This window comes from Macrobrachium rosenbergii, chromosome 12 (genome assembly GCF_040412425.1).
Source record: "Macrobrachium rosenbergii isolate ZJJX-2024 chromosome 12, ASM4041242v1, whole genome shotgun sequence".
In the NCBI taxonomy this organism is placed as follows: Eukaryota; Metazoa; Arthropoda; class Malacostraca; order Decapoda; family Palaemonidae; genus Macrobrachium; species Macrobrachium rosenbergii.
Window position 1 is genome coordinate 109,404,288 of NC_089752.1, and position 15,065 is coordinate 109,419,352.

The 15,065-nt window shown below is 33.9% G+C and overlaps 1 protein-coding gene across 1 annotated transcript in view; it reads right to left on the reverse strand.

Annotated features, from left to right (window-relative positions):
- The window catches only part of LOC136843857 (cell adhesion molecule 3-like), a 565,859-nt gene that overhangs the window by 257,699 nt on the left and 293,095 nt on the right, over positions 1-15,065 (reverse strand). The gene's annotated exons all lie outside the window — the stretch shown is intronic.

The following is a 15,065-nucleotide window of genomic DNA, read 5'->3' on the forward strand; positions in this document are numbered from 1 at the left end:
TGTTATCTACTTTTATGCCTCTCACCTAGGGGCCGCTGGTAATGAATGAGAAGACGAAGATGAAGTGTAATAACGCCAGAGCCTTTATCTATCACCTCGTGTCAATACTTCCTGTCTCTCTGAAGACGTAAACACACATTCTCCACGTCCCCCACCCCCCAAAAAAATGATAAACAATGCAGGAATTCAAAAACACGCTAAATGACTTAATGAACAAAATAATACAATAGGATTTAAACACCTGAATGCGTATCAACACACGGTTCGCGTGGCACTCTGAACCCAACATTATGATTCTCGTTTCATCTCGTTAATTTCTTTTAAGTAATTGCGAACATTTCCATTAAAAATGTTATTCTCTTAATTGCCTTTATGAATGTTAGGGTATAAATAACGATGATTATATGCTGACATTGGTGAATACATGATTCCCAAAAGGTATCTAGTATCACAGAAATACGTAAATAAATCGATTCGAAAATTCAGTGTCTGCTATTAACCTACATAGTAGGCTTCGAAAAGAAGTCACTGTATGTTCATTATTTTATTTGTATGAAATTATGTTGATTTTATGGTAAATGTGTAGAACGGTAAGGGCATTTTGATATGAGTTGTCCTCTGAGCATAACTTTAGTTTTTACTGTTGTTAACTGCAGTATCGCGTCCTTCCTTTGGTGTACTTTGAAGTTTTCTAAAGAGGCCTTTTTAAAGAGCTCGGTATCATTTCTGATTTATTTGTTTATCTGCCTTAGGTTAAATAACAGTCGCCCACGACAGAGTAATTCTTAGCGAATGCAAATGCTTGTCAGGTTTGTTGATACTCTTGATACAGAATAATTTTATTTCATGTTGAAATTATCAGATGTACACAGATCATAGTAACTACACAAGAAAACATTTATAACCTAAAGCATTTTAGGCCCAGTATTTACTGATAATTGAGCATGAAATTAAGAAAACTACTTCATCTTTAATATAGCAAAAAAAAAAAAAAAAGGTTCTACCATCGAATGTGTGCAATGATACCTTAGCAGATATTTTCTAATTCTACTGCGTTTAATATTGAGTTTGCAAAAGCAAAGAAGGTTAGATTCTCTTTAATAAAATCTGTTGTGTACTTTAAACAAAGATTTTGCATCCAGGCACTAACATTTTCAAAATATATTTATTTTAAATTTAAGGACCTTTATTTTTTGCCTTACGAGATAGTAACGATATTTATTGACAATGTGTTCACAAGCGCGCGCACGCACACATACACTCACACATACACACACATATATATAGTATATATATATAATATATATATATATATACATTTATATAATATATATACATTATATATGTGTGCGTGTGTACGTACGCGTGCGCGCGTGTGAACACATTGTTGATAAATATTGTTACTATCTCGTACTGTCAAAGAAATGGCCTTAATTTAAAATATAAACAGTATTTTGAAAATGTTAGGCCTGGATGCAAAATCTTTGTTTAAAGAACACAACATAGATATATATATATATATATATATATATATATATATATATATATATATATATATATATATATATATATATATATATATATACATACACATACATACATATACACATATACATATACATACATATATACATACACATACACACGCCTGTATATAAATTCTCCCTAACGCTGCAAACATCTTGGTATGAATCATCATTTGACAATGAACTCATTTCAGCAAATTGTCGACCTGTTCCGCTAAAATGGACGAAGAAAAATCAGGGAAAGAAGAGAAAAACAATAAAAGCGAGAAATGGCTTTTCGATGAAGACAGGAAATTAGGGATAGGGCTATCAGGAAACCTGACGATTGCAGGGCCTAAGAAATCAGGGATAGGCAGAGAAAATGTGATAGCAGAAAGAAAATCATGCGTTTTCTGGGTGGGCAGAAAATACTAAGGGAAGAATTACGTCGGAAATTTTTATGCTACTTACTCCTCTCGGAGGTATTTTGGATACTGACATTTTCTGTGTGTGTGTTTTATACGTTTGGATGTAAGCTAAATAATTTACTCCACTTTTTTTTCTACATCTCCAAGTTAATTGCCCAGTCAGTAGTTGTTTACAAATAGTTCCACCAAAAATTGCATGAATGTCGAAATAAAATTCTTACTACAATGCGTATGGAAATGATTAAGAATTTTCTTCCAAATATTTTTATACTTGGAGTCTAAAGTCATTTCAGTATTATGCCTTGTCTAATTAATCTCTTAAATTATCATAGCAATAATATTAAATCTCATGTATGCATATTCAGTCAAGTAACGAAGGGTCATAGTGACAAGGACAAAATGTAATGTTTTCACCCGTGTCTCTCTCTGTCTGTTTGTTCGTGCGTCGGCAACGTCTCAGGAACGGATGAACACTTTTGGTGACAAGTCTCATCTAATTCTGGTAATCCACTCATAAGAAATGATGCAAAAGACAGGCGTCAGAAAGTGAAGAAACAAGAATGAAAATAACACGTAAATGTTTGTCTGTTTCATGAGTTCTATAATTTTTATTATTAGACCATTTGAATATATTCATTTACATACAAATACCTAAAAAATGAGAGACGATAGACTCGTGTAACTGTGGAAACCTTAAAAAAACAAGTAAAAAATGTGACGAAGTTTCTTCGGCGCAATCAAGTTTTCTGTACAGCGTTTAATGCTCTATGACTCTTAGCCACGGCCCGGCGGTGGCATGTCTCATAGCATTGCCAGACGCACGATCATGGCTAACTTTAACTTTAAATAAAACAAAAATGTTGAGGCTAGAGGGTTTCAATTTGTTGTGTTTGATGATTGAACGGTGGATGGTCACCATACCAATTTGCAGCCCGCTAGCCTCTAGCCTCAGTAGTTTTTAAGATCTGAGGGCGGACAGGAAAAAGTGAGGTCAAAAAGTGCGGACGGACAGACAAAGCCATCTCAGTAGTTTTCTTTTACAAAAAACTAAAAACACCCTTCTCACTGGGACCATCAAGACTTCGTGGCGCCACTGATGTCAGAAATAATAAGCACCAATTACTGTACTATCTTAGGCCTACGAAAACAAACAAACTCACAGATAACAACCCATCCTGCTGGCCAGAAGGAGGCAAAAAATATTCAGGATTGTCTCTCTCGGGCAGAAAGGGGTCCTGTCTGCGAGACACATGTCATCCTTAATCATAATGGCGGTGTGGTAGGACACCATACACCGGTCAAGCTCTCTCTCTCTCTCTCTCTCTCTCTCTCTCTCATGAGAGACAGATAGACACGCACACATATATATATATATATATATATATATATATATATATATATATATATATATATATATATATATATATATATATATATATATATATATATTATATATATATATATATATATATATATAGACATGTATATGTATATATATATATATATATATATATATATATATATAGATATATTTATATATATATATATATATATATATATATATATATATATATATATATATATATATAATATATATATATATATATATATATATATGTTTGTCTGAGACAACGCGATATTTTTGTTCACAAACATTAAGCTACAGGATCGTTAAAAATCGAATTCACTCAACCTCGGAATGAACCCCGAAGGGGAATTTATAAGTAATAAGCGATCCGTCATTTGGTGGACTCGAACCACCGAATGGTTGTCGAACGACGACTTTTCAGTAACGATAGCCTTTGATAGCCTAATGGTTGGCATCACTGAATATTCGTTGTTCCCCAGGTCCAATTTGTGGTTCGAATCCACCAAGTAACGGATGACCTATCGCTTATAAATTCCCCTTCGCAGTTTATTCCGAGGTTGAGTGAACTTGATGTAAAACGACATTTGTAGCTTAATGTTTGTATATATATATATATATATATATATATATATATATATATATATATATATATATATATATATATATATATATATATATATATATGTTATGTAATGCATATATATGTTGCTGAAATCCATAGCATCTTTATTCTCATTAGCAACATTCGAAAATTCTCTGTTACCGTCATCAACCTGAGAGACGAGAAAATATAGAATTAGTAAACAATCATAATAATATAGAACTCCTAAAATCAATTTCTTATATATATATATATATATATATATATATATATATATATATATATATATATATATATATATATATATATATATATATATATATATATATATATATATATATATATATATATATATATATATATATTAGATATACAAAAGATAATAGCACGAAAGAGGCATGGAATATGACAAGGCTCGTCCATTTACAGTAATAAAGTCCATTTAGCATAAAGTAAATAAATAAATATGTTTATTGTGTAGCTGTAATGGACTGACGGTCATAAAAAAATATAAAGAAAAGGTAAAGGAATCTTGACAACAGGTAAAATACCAGTAACATTCAAGCTTCATTAAACTAATGCAAAGAGATTATGTAATAAGGTACGATGCTATTTAATGAACAGCTGAATAGGCAGTTTATTACCATTAAAACCTAGTTTCATTAAACTAATGCAAAGAGATTATGTGATAAGAAGGTCCAGTTTGTCTATTGCTTTACAAAGAATTTTGAAGTCTTAGTGATCGAAACTATGGTCTCGCTAGTGAGAATGGTCTCAAATAGCTGAGTTTGATGGTTTTGTTCGTGGAAATCCTGTTCTGATGCTCCTTCCCATGTGCTGTGAAATTCTGTGTCGCAACTGCCAATATACCTGGTATTACAGCCACAACAGGTGAACTGATACACAACACATGAAGCCAAGCCATCAGGCAGTGCTTCCTTCTAGCTTAGGTAAGAGCCAATTGTAAATTTATGAGGACAAACGAACCTAAACTGTATCTGTGGGTAGGCATTTATTCATATTTTGCGGAGGTTTTTTCGTATTTCAAAGCTAAGGTTTTCCAAATATGGGTATTTTAGATATCTAATGACCTCTGGTAAATTAAAATTTGGGACGTGGGATGAATTTCTTATCGAGAAAGGATCTAAGAGCTTTGTGGGATAAAATGATTGAAAATGAATTAGAACAAAAGTAGAACTGTAAATACTGAAATTCCCGATCAAATCTGATACCGTATGCTCGATTATCAAGGGACGTAATGCTAATAATATTTTAAAGTGGTGAAAAGCTTAAGAAATGAAGACCTAGTCCAGTAAGTACAGTATGGATATTCTGTAAATTGAGGTAGAAAACATGTTATCTCTGACAATGGTGGTGTCATGAAATGGAAGTGTGTTGTCGTTTTCAATTTCACATGTGAATTTCATGTTTGGATGTTGTGCATTTAAATATTCAAGGAATCTGTGGATATGTTCTATTAATATGAAGATTATATATGTTTAATCTAATTATCTTCGCTAGGATATAGGTTTAAATCTTGTAGGACAGCTGTTTAGCCATAAACCCAGTGACATGAAAAAGTGAACTCATTGTTACTCCATCAATCTTAACTTTTTGTTAAATGCAATTTTTTACTGCAAATAGATGATCCTTGTCATATATTATGCCTCTTTCACAGGATTATCTGTGTAGATCAAATATATTTATACATATGAAAATTAAGATTGTTTAGAAGTTTTATGTTATGATTGTTGATTATTTTTATAATTTCTCGTGTGTCAGCCTGATGATGGGGACAGAGAATCCCAGAAAAATTGCTAATGTGAATTAAAAAGGTGTTACGGATTTTAGAACTGGTGTTTTCGATTCTGAATAGAATTAAATTTCCATAGGGAAGAAGCATTGCTGACATTTCACTTCATATATATATATATATATATATATATATATATATATATATATATATATATATATATATATATATATATATATATATATATATATATATATATGTATATATATTGCAATTTTCACCAGTGACTTTTTAGCATAACCATAATTCTCAGAGGATTATTGCTGATGTAACTTATGGTTAGTTTGTATTATATATATATATATATATATATATATATATATATATATATATATATATATATATATATATATATATATATATATATATATGTGTGTGTGTGTGTGTGTGTGTGTGTGTGTGTGTGTGTTTATATCTGTCTGTCTGTATGACTGTGAGAGCGTGCACGCGTATAATGCCTTTTCTAGGCATTCGCGAATATTCCAAATACAAGCAGGATAACAGATTATCATTTTCCAGTAGAAACTGAAAATGTTCCGAAGGCTACATTTGCCGAGCTCTGTGAAAAATCAGATTGGTCTGATCGGTTCATTTACTGATACCTCAGAGGAAGCGCTTTTCCTTTCCTCCTGACCTTCAACCATTTCACGTAGCAAGCATGTTGTATTTGGCAGAATTGAAGACTGAATGATAGAAGCGACGGTAATTGAAAACTTCGCCTCAACATGAGCTTGATCTGTCACCCAAGGAAGGAATATTTCAGTGTCTTGACTTTGAAATTTAAAACAGAATGTTCATTGCGTTATCGCTAATCCTTTATTTATGAGGATTCAACAAAGTTACGAGCGTGGTATCTCTCTCTCTCTCTCTCTCTCTCTCTCTCTCTCTCTCTCTCTCTCTCTCTCTCAGCGAGGCCGCCAAGAAGGTGCATGGCATACACTGTGGTTGTAACTTCAACCAATGCTGATATATGCTGGCATATATTTTACATTCAAGGGACGCCCGAGACAAACCAATAATTCTTTCTCACGCCTTCCGCGCCCGCGGTCGCGCTTTCAAGGATCTCCTCATAGATTCACACGTCGTGTCCGATTGCGAGAACGTTGTCAGTGTGATGGTTTAAGGTCCAGATGAGTTTTTTTTTTTTTTGTGTCCTTTATTAGGTTCCATCTTACAAGACTATCTAAATGCACCATTCTCTCTCTCTCTCTCTCTCTCTCTCTCTCTCTCTCTCTCTCTCTTTACTCTATCTATATATATATATTTATATATATATATATATATATATATATATATATATATATATTATACATATATATATATACCATACATAATTGTGCGTGGGTATATACATGTTTATGTATGCATGTCTATGTGTGTAGTCAACTGCTGAGGTTTGACACGTTCTTTATGTGATAGAAGAAGCAAATTGTCAATAAATATCAGTACATATTGTCGAATGCTAATGATTTTCTCTAACGGTAACGAATAGCACCATGGACAGTTATCACGAGCATTGCATCATACAAGTCGTGCTTGCACCCACATCTGAATACGTGATGAGGATCATTAATTATTCGGTGGTAAGAATATTTAAGACCTACTCAAGAAATATTGCGTTTTCCTCGTAAGTTCCATGAAATACCTTTCATTTGACACGCCCTTATTTCTCTAGCTCCTCTTCTTCGGAAAGTAACTCATACGCCTTTGTTCTGTGTCTGTTTAGTAATCAAATGTGCCAATCCCATGAAGCAGTGGTTCTTAACGGGGGGGGGGGGGTTGGCTCGCACCCTCTAGGTCCTAAGGGTGCGAGGATACCTATGAATAATTAAAGCAAAATATACTTTTATATACGCATCTTATTTTTTCTGCAAAAAAAGTAAAATAAAACAAAATAAAATAAATAATAATAATAATAATATTTTATTATTATTATTATTATTATTATTATTATTATTATTATTATTATTATTATTTTCTTTTTTTATTTCAGCAATTCAAGGGGTGCGAGAACTGACTGCTGATTTGAAACGGGTACAAACATTGAAAAATGATAAGAACCACTGCCATAAAAGATTGTCTTTAGGCAACGATTTCCCATTAGATACGAAGCCGAAACCACACGCGTTTTTAATAATAACGTCCCGTACTTGTAAATATATATAAATAAAAAAGCAAGATAACACTGACTGCATATCCCCAACGGCTAGATTTCTAACATGAGTAACAAAAGAGTATTACATGAACTCAACGGTTCGAGGGTATTTATAAGGATTTCCCCCTTTGTACATATGTACATTGTACACAAACATGCAGGGGAAAGACTGGGAAACCATATGAATGAATTCAAGCATACAAGAGGTAGAAATGAACATTTACTCAGTTAAATATTTACCCATTACTTTACCGATACGGTAATTTACATGTTTCTCGAGGACAGTATTTCTTTATGTGCATATGTATGTATGTATGTATGTATATATATATATATATATATATATATATATATATATATATATATATATATATATATATATATATATATATATATATATATATATATATATATATATATATATATATATATATATATATATATATATGTATATATTATCTATATATATATATATATATATATATATATATACAGACATGTATATATTATCTATCTATCTATCTATCTATCTATCTATCTATTTATATATATATATATATATATATATATATATATATATATATATATATATATATATATATATATATATATATATATATACTGTATATGTCAAGAGTTCATTATCAATCGAACACTACATTAGGATCCTGCTTAGGCTACAGATAAAACGATTGTTAATGTGACACGCAGATTCTGTTTGTTAAGTTCAGCAGCGTACCTAGTTTTATTACACATTGTTCCTGAAATGTTTCTAAGTTATAACCAAGCGAAATAACTGAAAATATCTGGATGAATAGGCAAACTCATGATTAGCTCTGCCTATGAACTGTTATTAAGACATTTTTCTTTGGAAGGGGAGAGGGACTATGGGGTAATGAAGAGATGATTATTATTCGGATGTTTACACTTCTGGATACATATCTTTTATTGTTTAACGAGCTTGTTGGCGCGCGTTGCCGATCCCCTACCTACCCCGCCCACACCCGGGGTGGACAAACAGGTTTGGAGGAGGAGGGTGGAATCTCCCTTTCCCTCCCGTCCCCCTACCTACCCTGCCCCCTGGGCGGACAAACAGGTTTGAATGAGGAGGGTGGATGTCTCCCCTTCCCTCCCCTACCCATACCGGGGCGGACAAACCGGTTTGCAGGGGTGGGTGGCTGTGTCATATCTCCGCTACTGTCACCCGGGGGAGGACAAACAAGATCCACTCGGATATTATTATTATAGAGTTGTTCAGAGTTAACAGTTTTAAGCTCCTTTGTACTGCAACGTAAAATGATTAACCAAATTTCATTATTACCTTCGCTCTCTTTAATGGTTTATAGTTGCAATGACTTCAAAAGAAGAGTGAATGCAGCAGTATCCCTTAATGCTGTCTCTATTCGTATTTCTGAATCATGCGGGAAATTGAAATGATATGTAATTCTAAATGAATGTCAGATCTTTTACTTTTACAAATTTAAGACACATCAGGCCTTGTCGAATGGTAATGGAACAGTACGTATGCCAAAATGTGGTTTTCAGTTTCGTTGAGAGAGAGAGAGAGAGAGAGAGAGAGAGAGAGAGAGAGAGAGAGAGAGAGAGAGAGAGAGAGAGAGAGTTAATTATGCCCTTAGACCATGGCAGTCTTATCAATTCAGTATTACTGGTACTTGTGTAATTTATGATAAGCCATAACTTTCCATTTTCAGAGTAACGTAATTCATTCACTAACCTACCCATCAAATCTGTTATTCTCTTTTTTTTTTTTTTCAAGAATCACTTTAAATATTTTGCCTCCTTCCTAAAGTGACTATTTACGAGCAACGCTTTTCAAAAAATGTGTTCCCTTTTGTGGCAAACAAGTCGATACGTGTTTTATTAATTGGACAAAAAATCTATTTACTTTTTTTTTTTACTATACTGCAATGCGTTTTGTCCCACCTCATTTAGTAAGAAGTGTCAGCTATTGTTTGCTTCTTCTTGTACTACCAATCCCCTTCTGCTCTAAATATTCTGTTCTGAAGGAATCTCATCTTTTGTTTTTCTTTATTCTCTAAAAAAGAAAAGCTCTCTCTCTCTTCTAGCGAGAGAGAGAGAGAGAGAGAGAGAGAGAGAGAGAGAGAGAGAGAGAGAGAGAGAGAGAGAACCATTGCGATTTTGGTGGAGTGGCGCGCATCGGCCCGCTTCCCGCCAAATCCCTGGCAGTCACAACAATAAATGGCGGCTAAACCAGGGGATTACCTCACGTCACCAGCTTTCCCGCCCTGCCATGCTCCAATGCCGCCGCCTACGTATTTCTCTTTCTACTTCTGCTTCTGCTTATGTGACGTTTCTGTTGGCTTTTCTTTTTTTTTTTTCCTCTCTCACGCTTTTCAAGCCGGTTTGCTTATCAAAACTTTTCCTCTTATCTTGTCAGTATATGTTCGATGATATTATGTGAATCTTCATGTTTAGATAATGAATATTGCTGTTGGTCTAAATCTGTAATAGGCAATGTGTCTATATCTGTTCTAACTGTAAAAATCATGTCTCTAAATCTGGTCTAAATCTGAAAAAGTTTTGGTGTCTTTAAATCTGGTTTAATTCCGAAAAGGGTAAGAACTCTATATCTGGTCTAAATCTGTAAAAGGTACTTCCTATGTATATGTTCTAACTCTGTAAAAGGTACTGCCTGTGTATCTGGTCTTAATCTGTAAAAGGCAGTTCCTCTGTATCTGTTCTCACTCTGTAAAAGGTAATGTCTCTATATCTAGTCTGAATCTGTAAAAGGCAATGTCCCTAAATGCGTTATAAATCTGTAAAACGAAGTTTTTCTTAATATATTTCAAGGAGAGATTAAATAGCCAGGAAATTTTGAGAGACATCATTAGGAAACAAAGCGTACGAAAATCTACCAAATAATTGGAGATCAAGTAACCAACATCCCTTCTCTTTTCCACAGAACAAAATACATCTCTGTAACAAGTTTTCATGCTAAATATGCCAATAACCTTTGTCTTTTTAAAACAGTGCAGTACCCCAAGATAGAAAAATATAGAAAGTTTTAGGCCGATAGTGTATCTGCTAAAATCAGTTATGTTGACAAGGGTACGACGCTCGCTTGAAAATGAGAGAAAAAAAAGTGGCATTTGCGTATCTGCACTAATCAAATTTAGCTTAACGGTCTGACAAATGCATTTCTTTCTGTTCACTTTTGCCATTACATTCACGTGCAAAAAGGGACAAAATTGTAATCAAATTTCATCTAGCCAGCTGAACTCTGATGCTGTATTTTGTTAATGGAGGCCGTGCAAAAATAGATTGTGATGTGTTTTTATCCACTGGATTGAAAAAGGAATTTTAGCTTTTCTAAAGAATAACAAAATCTCTCTCTCTCTCTCTCTCTCTCTCTCTCTCTCTCTCTCTCTCTCTCTCTCTCTCTCTCTCTCTCTCTCTCTAGGGTGGGAATAATAACTGCTTTATTTCCAGGATACTTTTACATTAAGTTAGCTTTCAAACAAGTGTTATTATCAGTATCATGAAGGAGTTGGCTGATTTCAAGAAATATAATTGTTATTTCTCAAAAGAGAAGGAGCAGTTACGATTTGTCAGATTTTACATGAATCCATGATTTTTATGACTGGATATACATATATATATATATATATATATATATATATATATATATATATATATATATATATATATATATATATATATATATATATATATGTATATATATATATATATATATAAAGAGATACATAGAAAGAGAGAGAGGAGAGATAGAAAGAGAGAGAGAGAGAGAGAGAGAGAGAGAGAGAGAGAGAGAGAGAGAGAGAGAGAGAGAGAGAGTCCCACATACATCAGTTGATTTCTGTCCTTCCTTGTAGTATGAGTATCAGTGCCCATCATGGCTGGTAAGTACTAAGGCAAAGCTCACTCAGCGAGTACTAGATCCATTGCATGTGAAATGACTATTTTTCTTTTTTACATTGAAACTTGCGCTTCATGAAATATGAGTATTTATCTCCAGACCATGATTAATTTTTCTCCCTCTAAGAAGCTTTTCATGCTAATCCTCGTCATTTAACAAGTAATAGCGTGTACATGTCTTGTTTAGGTTGTATTTCTTTGCATATTTCGTTATTCCTGTTATAAAGTTGATATCCTAGGATAGTATCCGTGACTTGTTCGTTGGGTGACTCACCATTCCTCTTCCACTGTCATTAGTATACAATTCTCTTAAGTACTGCTTTGTATAAAGTATCTATGCACCAGTCAGCATAACGTTTCGTTTTACGAAAGTGATCTCCAGAAAATGAAATAATAATACTTTCAAGTATGATTATTGAGCTAAAATAGTGTAAAGATTCAAGTTCGCACTGGGAATGAAATACCAATGTTACCCAGCATGTCTGGAATTATCGAGGAGTTTACAGGCATTGGCTCTTTATCTTGATGTAGATAGATAGATAGATAGATAGATAGATAGATGGATGGATTTATTGACCACAGTATTACAATACTTTCATACCAACTAAAGATACAAAATTACAATATTTCCATATCGAACAAGAGATCATTTTTTTGGTCCAATCAGTATCAAAATATCATACAAATCGACTTTGTGAAACTGGGAAGCACACTAGAAAATGACAAAATAAATTACAAAGATGGCAGTGTGAGCTTCTATTTCAGAATATATCTTCTTACAGAACTGACTGTAAACAAGTAGAACCCAAGTGAAATTTACGTTTCCGACCATAAACCAACCTGCGGGCAAGGGCTACTTTCTAGGCGCAATCTAACCCCGGTCATTCCTCATTATTAATAAAAGCAACCCGGTGTGTACCGCGCTAATCACTCCAAGTATCTATCAGTTACCAATACCAGTCTCTAGCAAGATCCATGAGGTCCATCTGGGTTGGAAGGTTTCCGCGTGTTACACTATAAACTAAGATAGAGTCGAGAGGTATTATTAAGTCTGTGATCGAAGAAGGTTATAATGCAGATGGCAACGATCTACTGACCCTTTGTCCTGCCAATCCAGGTTAGGTATCGTGGTCTCGAGGTCACACGAGGTGGTACTAGGAACGGAGGAATTTGGAAAATTTTAGTTAATGTCTGAAATAAATGGACGTGTTGTTGTATATTGCTTTTCTCATTACGTATACGTCTTATTTGACTGTTTCTTCATCTTCAGTCTATGGGGCAAATTATAAACAACTGCGGAGTCAACTTTTTTAGTTTTCTGTAAAAGAAAACTGTTGTGCGCGCTTTGTCTGTCCGTTCGCACTTTTTCTGTCCGTCCTCAGATCTTAAAAGCTACTGAGTCTAGAGAGCTGCAAATTGGGATGTTGATCATCCACCCTCCAAAGTTCAGCTCAATAGCCTCAGTAGTTTTTATTTTATTCAAGGGTTAAAGTTAGCCATAATCGTGCTCCTGGCAACGATATAGGATAGGCCACCACCAGGCGCGGTTAAAGTTACATGGGCCGCGGCTCATACACCATTACACCGAGACCACTGAAAGATAGAGATACTTTCGATGGACTTGATTATATGCTGCAGTGGCTGTACAGAAAACTCGACTGCGCCGAAGAAACTTCGGCGGATTTTTTGCTTGTTTTTTCTTGGAATGTCGGATATCGACCGTGAAGTATTGTAATATCCACCACTATTCTCCTGCTTACTGACATAAGATAGATCCATAAACAGGATAAATTACTGCTTACTTTTTATTGTCTTTATTTTATTTCGCTTCATCTGCATTCTTCTAAATTTTAGTTTTGTTTATCGCCCGAGTTCAGACTCACGTATTGCGTTGTTGATGATATTCAATCCAGTTTGGATTGCTTCTGTCGTATTTTTGTTTCGAGTTTTTTTCTAGTGCCATTAAATTCACACATGCAAATGCACAGAATATACTACTGGTAAAGAACCGGTGTCCTTTTACTGTAATACAAAAGTGTGCTTGAAATCTGTGCATAAAATATTGTAGTCGGGATGAGGAAAAATAAAATCAAAATGGCGAGGTATCAGTTCACTTGGGGAGCATATTTAATGACTTTATTAATAAATATTTACTCGGACCCGAAAAGAATAAGCATACATTTATTATTAATCGCTTGAGATCATGGAATTATTCAAATCAGAAGAAGAAGAAGAAGAAGAAGAAGAAGAAGAAGAAGAAGAAGAAGAAGAGAGAGAGAGAGAGAGAGAGAGAGAGAGAGAGAGAGAGAGAAAATATAAGATACAAAAAGTAAATAGCAACCACAAAACCAGACGCTATTTTGAAAGGTTATTTTATATAAACCTTGTAATACAGGATTCATATAAATAAAAAAGGAATAAAAAAGCAGGAAATCTGCATTATCTCAAATCAGAAGAAGAAGAAGAAGAAGAAGAAGAAGAAGAAGAGAGAAGAGAGAGAGAGAGAGAGAGAGAGAGAGAGAGAGAGAGAGAGAGAGAGAGAGAGAGAGAGAGGATACGAAAAAGTAAATAACCACAAAAACAGACGCTATTTTGTAAGGTTATTTTATATAAACCTTGTAATACAAGATTCATATAAATAAGAAAGGAATAAAAAAAGGCAGGAAATCTGCATTATCCAGGACGATCAGATCGGGAATAATCAAGCAAACAGATTGAACTAATAACCACGTTTCATTAGCATATATATTACACCGAATACGTAATGGGCCGTGATTTCCAGGCAATAAGGAAGTGTTTACGAATTACACAACTCTCAACAATAAAAAGAATACGCTAACTATTCGGGTTACGATGGGAGAACTTTTTAAAGAATCATAGACGAGGGATTTGGAGGCCCAGCGGGAATGGAATCGAGTATGATGGTCCAGAAATCGAGAAGATTTGGATTGTATAAAAAAAGGATAAGGAATCTGGATGCGTTGCTTCGTCCACTTAGGAAGAGGGCCCGTAAAGGAAAAGCGAGCTTTTAACGCAGTAGAATTTGAAGCGGATAATGTGTTTCATCCAAGATTTTCTCATTTTTATTCCTCGGTTTATATGCACAATAGCAAAAACATTACTTATGAATGCGTTACAAAATGTAGTAAACAGTTTTAACCATATTTTTAGATACATCTGATTTCATGGTTATTTGGTCATAATTTAAAAAATGAACAAGATAAATAATTGAAGGTAAATAATTGAAGGTAAAATGCTATCTACACATTAAGAAAC